The sequence below is a fragment of the Desmodus rotundus genome, chromosome 12 (assembly GCF_022682495.2).
Source record: "Desmodus rotundus isolate HL8 chromosome 12, HLdesRot8A.1, whole genome shotgun sequence".
Lineage (NCBI taxonomy): Eukaryota > Metazoa > Chordata > Mammalia > Chiroptera > Phyllostomidae > Desmodus > Desmodus rotundus.
The window spans coordinates 82,193,515-82,199,514 of NC_071398.1; the positions used below are offsets into that span (position 1 = coordinate 82,193,515).

At 56.8% G+C, this 6,000-nt stretch overlaps 1 protein-coding gene across 1 annotated transcript in view; it reads right to left on the reverse strand.

The window, feature by feature from the left end:
* The window catches only part of PLXNA2 (plexin A2), a 204,498-nt gene extending 198,895 nt beyond the window's left edge, over positions 1-5,603 (reverse strand). The window contains exon 1 of the mRNA XM_045187301.2: positions 4,935-5,603. The gene's annotated coding sequence lies outside the window, so the exon portion shown is untranslated. The remainder of the gene's footprint in view (positions 1-4,934) is intronic.
* Between the last annotated feature and the right edge of the window lie 397 nt (positions 5,604-6,000).

Genomic DNA, 6,000 nt, shown 5'->3' on the forward strand with positions numbered 1-6,000 from the left:
AGAAAAGGAAGACAAAGATTAAATCAGCGATACAACTTTGACATGCCTTCAGTTCCTGAAAGGTCTTTTTAAAACAGTCTCCTCAGGAACAGTTTGGCCACCACCTGGGAGGGGTTCTCAAGTCCTCATTTAGGGAGTTGGGAGGAGGGAAGGCATGTGAAAGCGCCTTGGGGATGGGCCAAAAACTTCTATTGCTAATAAAGAGAGGCAAGGGCCTCTTGGCAGGCCAGCCTGCAGAGTGGACTGCCTGCTAACTTGAGAAGGTATCCCCCTCCCTGCCTCACACCCCAGAGGCATCCCGTCGGGACAGGCCTCTCCCAGAGCTGCTCATCACCGTGGGGAACCCTGCTTAATGCTGCAGGCGCCTTTCTGCTCCCCTGCAACCAGACGGGGGTCTGGAGGTCCTACTGGCAATAGGACTCTACCAGTTGTGGTCTCTGGGTAGTGACAGCTGGTAGTTTCTTATATATCTCATCTATTTTTTTCTTGTCTTAAAACAAAAAGCACAAAAACCACTGTTTAGAGCCAAGTCTGGTTTTCAGGAGCCCCCTCTAGTGGAGATAACCTGCTACTTCAGTCTCCCAATCCAGAGGGAACCTCCCTTGCCTGCCTGGGAAAATTGATAAGAGCCCCCTTCTTCTTGGAAGGGTGTTTCCCACTTGCTTTCTGCTTTAGCTCTTAGCTCTTTCTGCCTCGTTCACAGTGTTCGGTCTCTCTGCCTTTACCTCCCCTTTCTGTCACCCTGCTTCTCTCCGTTTATCTGTGGCTGTTTCTGCATCGTGACTTGGGTCTTTCCATGTGTGCCCTTGCTCTGGCATCTTGGTATGCATCTTTGGTTCATCTGCTGTTTTTTTTTTTTTTCCCCTGAAGTTCAGGATATCAGGTCTGATGAGTTGGAAATGCTTTGACAAGGCCTTTGACAGGGTGGCCTAATCTCAGAAGGCCAAAAGAGGGACCCATCGGCCAGATCCACAGTGAGAACCACTAGAACTGAGTGTTCCTGGAGGAAAATGGGACTTAGGCAACAACTCCCTTCCCCACCTCCAACCCCCAAGCAAACCTGGGCTTCCTGGAGTGATGCATATATTTCAAGTGGTCTAGAACCTGAGCTGAGTGAAACCAGCTCCCAGTTCTCCCTACTGTCCTGCCTGCTTCCTGGCCCCTGACACGTATCCCGCCATGAAGACAACTGGCAATGCCAGGGGGAAGGGACAGCTGGCAGGGGGTGGGAAGAGGGTGCCAGTGCCAGAGAAGAGGGAGAGAAAAGGGTAAGTGCAAGCCAGGACCGCACCTGGGGCTGAAGCTGGCAAGGGGAGACAGAACGGACACTCTGCTGGGACGAGAGAGACACACACACACGGGAAACACTCGCTGGTCCTCTGGGTTTCTGAGAGATATCCTCACCCAAGCAAGGATTTGACCAGGGCAGGGCAGGGGGTTAATGGTTAACCAACTGTGAGAGCAGGGAACTTTTCTACTGCTCAGGCCTAAGCCTTTTCTTTCAGTTGCCCCCCTTCCTCCCCCTCCTTTATTTATACTTCTACCCAGTAGGGACCCTGCTCCTGACAAAGAACTTTCTCGCCTCTATTTCTGCCCTCAGTTCCAGATGGAATAGTGTGGAGCTAGATAAAGAAGTTCCATATGTCCCATGCCAGGGAATGCCCCCCCGCCCCATGCCTAAGGGCTAAGCCCAAGAGAAAGGGGGGTCTCCATTCTGACTGTCCATCCCTCCCTTGGGACCAGCTGTTTGACCCTGGGAAGAGCTGCCTTTCTCTCTGTCTCCACAGGGCTCACCTTTAGAAATGACCAAAAAAGATGTAGACACACACCCACCCTCATTTAGTCTAATCGGGCATGAAATCTTTGTAACTAAGTGAAAAAACTGTTTCCCATAAGGGAATCGGTTCCATTCATCATTGTTTGAACTGAGCATATGTGCAGGGGGGAACAGAATATTCCCATATACTGAGTTCAGAGCAGACTGCCCCTGGGTGAGGGTGGTAGTGATGGGGGGGGCTGCACGTGAGCTGTAAAACTACAGCACCTCAAAGCCGGTTTCTGCGTTTCCCTGTGGACAGTCCTGAATTATTGGCAGTTAACAGACTGTAACACAATGCTCCAGTCTCATTATGATCAGAATGGGGGTGGGGTGCGCGTGGAGGTGAGGGGCTTGGCTCAGAGTTCCTTGCCTCTCTGTTTGCTATGATGGACAAAAGTACACTGGGCCCCAGTCTATGTGTGGGGGGACAGCTGTGTGGCAACACTGAGAGACAGCTGGGGGTGGGGGGGTGTTGTGGCTGGAGACAGGAATAGCCTCCCCCACCCCAAACCCTGTATCTTGGGGAGGCAGCCACAGAAAAGGAGGCAGGAGAGAGACTATAAAACCCCCAAACAGTGACAGTTCCAGACCCATAAATATTCCATAGTACCTGAACAGGCGGGTTCAGGCTGCCGCCAGCTGCTGCCCTGTATATTTAACTATGTCACTGGTTTCCCGTCCCGCTCGTGTGTGTTTTCTTGTAACACGCCCACGAAATAAAGATTAACAGAGTCATCGGAAGTGTTTGTGGATGGAAAAGAGGCCTAAGAGAGAAGTAGCTGTTCTTTGAGGGTTTTCTTTTCAACCTCATTTTGAGCACAAACTCCAGTAAAACGGATGGTGAACTTTTACATTTCCCACATCTGCAGCTTTTGATGGTCAAGAGGTTGGAGGGTGAATGTTCCCTAGTGCTTTGGGGACAGGGGTAGGTGTTCAGGCCAGCTCTGACAGGGGCCACCGACCTTGTAATGACATGGTTTCTTCCAGGCAATGGACATGCAGCACCACCATTTACTCTTCATTTAGATTTGGGCTGAAAGGCCGGCGAGCCTCCTGCCCTGTTCCAATCCAGGCTGCGAGAAACCTTGGTTCTTAAGTCCTGTCAAAGGAGAGGACCAAGTGGGATTCTCTTGCTGCAGTCGGGGTCCCTGGGCAGAGGAGAATTTCTGGGACTTTACCAGGTCAGATCTTGCTACTCCTCAGCACCACCTCCACTGCACATCACTCCGAGTGTCATCTCCATTTAACCGCTTTGCAAGCCCACCTGCCCCATCATAATGCCATTTGCAGAGGACAGTGAGGGCACAGAGAGGGCAGTCTGCACTGCCCTCCCTTTATCAGTGGGACCCTGAAGAAGGTCAGCCGGGGGTGGGGGGGTAGTGAATGAAAGAAACACTGGCAATGAAGGCAAGTTCCAGGATGAGGAAGGGTTGGGGTGAAAGATGGAGATGCCAGGTCAAAGAAGGGAATAGAAAAGCAGCCTGGCTAGGGTAGCTTGACAGAGGCTCTCTCAGTTTCCTAGGTTGCCTCCCCTCTCTCCTAACTCCTCTACCCCTAATCCCTAGGCCAAGGAGGAGAGATTACAGGCAATTACTTCAAATGGTGCTTTTGTGAGGTGAGGGGGGAAGTTCTCTCTTCTAGCCAGGAGGTCAGACACGGGAGACAGGGCTGCTAGCAACTCCAGGAGCTTTCTGGGATGAGCGCACAAAACTTGTGCATTTCAGTCAGAAAGAGCTGGATTCGTCCAGCCAGAGCTGTCTCTTCCCCTTGCTCTCTCACTCTGTTGAAGGCCCCAGAATCCAGTCTGCCCAGAGGGAAGAGGGAAGTTTCAAGGTCTGAGGGGGCAGGAGTGGGTGGGGTGGCTTGCCATCATGCCAGGAGAGGAGAGCTGAAGCTGACTCTGCTCCTTAAAGGTCCAGCCCAGAGAAGATGTTCATAAACCTCGCTCACTGTGCTCGAGAACACAAGGGAGAGAATGAATGGGTCCCCAAACGTCTGCAAGTTCCTACAAGCTGCTGAGCCCCCCAGCCACTGCCTCAAGCTCCAGCTGGCAGCCCCAGTCCCCCAGACTGGTCGTGTCCTAGGTCTCTTGCACAGTCACTGCTGGCGTGTCACTAGATCCCCACAGGAGACCTGCCCATATTTCCAATGCCCACCTCAGGGGGCTCTCATCCTAGACTCTTAACTGACCTAGAACCCCAAATCTTTTACCTTCCACCTATTATCCCTATCCCCCTGAACCTGAGTTTGAATAGGCAGCTCCTCCCAGGGCAAGGGGTCACGGCAAATAGGTAGACATTCGTCTGGGATCTGAAATGACAGTTCCCGTGCCTCTCTCTTTGGCCATCCAGCCCATGATGAACATTTATAGAGACTACCTGTAGGATGGATAAAAAGGGCTAGAATTTTCTAAGATCCCCACATCACTTGTGGGGTGAGGCAAGAAGGCGCCCACAGAGGAGCTTCTTGTATCCTGAGCAAGCTTCCACTTCGGTTCCCACCCCTCTCCAGCTGCTCAAAACCAGGAAAGGTGCTGATGGGTGTGTGACCACGAGGACGGACAGACGAGGTAGGGAGCACCTCTCCCATTCAGCGCCTTGGACCGGCTCCCTGAGCTTGTGGAACCCGCGCAGCATTCCTCTTCTATTCCTAAATCCCCGGGATCCCAAGGAACAGCCAGTGGCCACCAGGGACTCCAGCACTGGAGGGAACGCCCCCAAACCGAGCTCTGGCCACAGTGGCCCTGGGCTATTTTGCTCGTGCCATCGACGCCCGCGTTGGGCTCCAGCTCTCGGGACAGCCCCGCCGCCCAAAAGCTCCCCAAAGCCGCAGAGCGCCGGCAGGTGCGCGGGGGGAGGCGCGCCGCCGAGCGCCGCCGCCGGCGGCAGCCAGTGGCAGAGAAGCCGGTGGCCGGCGGGGGAGCCGGGTTGGGCAGGGGCTCCGAGTCTGCCCGTGAAAGTGGCCGAGACCGCGCGGGGACTCGCCGCTCGCAGCCGAGCCCGGGAACCGGGGGCCAGGACCCGGGAGAGGCGCCTGGGATCTGGAGGAGCCGCCGCGGGGAGTGCGGGCGTCTGGGGAGAGGGCGGAGGGAGCCGGCGACCAGAGCGCCGCTTACCCAGCTCCGAGACGTCCGTCTGTCCTCTTGTCTTAGGTCCGTCAGCCTCGGCCGCCGGCTGCCGAGGGCGGCGCGCCGCCCCTCACGCGGCCCACAGCTCGCAATCACGGGGAGAACCACATCCACATGGAATCGAAATTCATTAAAATCCACGTCAAGCCACCAGCCACTTATCTGTATTCCTAAAGTGGCCCCTCGGTCTCCCGTCCGCGCGCCCCTCCGTCCCTACCGCCCCGCAGCAGCCCCACCGGGCGCTTGTCGCCGGCTCGCGGGGTGATCTAGGAGGCACCGAGGGGGCGTAAGGGGGTGGCTGGCGGTGTCTCTCCTGGGGAAGCAGCAGAGCCCCGGCTGTCTTCAGATTTTTCCAGCGCGACTTTCCGGGCTCCTCTGACATCAGCAATCTCGGCGCTTCCTTCCCTTCTCTCTCCCGGTTCGCTCACAGTCCCATTTCCTCCGGGAACCGGGCTTTCTCAATCTATGGGGAGGTCTGCTGCGCTCGCGCTCCCCAGCTCGCGGGGGCTCCCTTCCGATCCCTCGCCCTCCCGGCTGAAGAATTCCCAGCCACTGCGCCCAGCCGCCCTCCCGCTCCAGACTGGCGAGGACGCCGCTGCTCCCGGCAGCTCCGGCTCCCGCGGTGGCGGCCGTGGCCAGGCTCTACACGCCGGCCTCCCTCCCTATATTACCAGGCAGCTCATTATCATAGAGGCCGCGCGCCTTAACCCCCTCCCTGCCGGGCGCGCCCGCCGCACAGGGGCCGCGCCCGCCGCTGGCACCGCCCGCCGCCGCCAGCCCCCTGTCCCCTCCCCCGCCTTCCCTGACTTCCTCCTTCGCCAGCTGTCAACAAAGAAGAAGCACGTTTAGCTTCGGGAGGCCGCCCCCCTGCCCTCCCCGGGCCCAGCTCAGCCCGGACCCACCGGTCACTTCAAGTGACAAGGGGGCACGAAAATCCTCCGGGGCCTGGGAATTCGGGTGCAGGCCTGGCCACCCCGGCTGGCTTAGCCCGGGTGCGGGGGGAACTCAGGACCTACGCAGTGGGGGACGTGGGCTCCCCCCACCCTTGGCATCA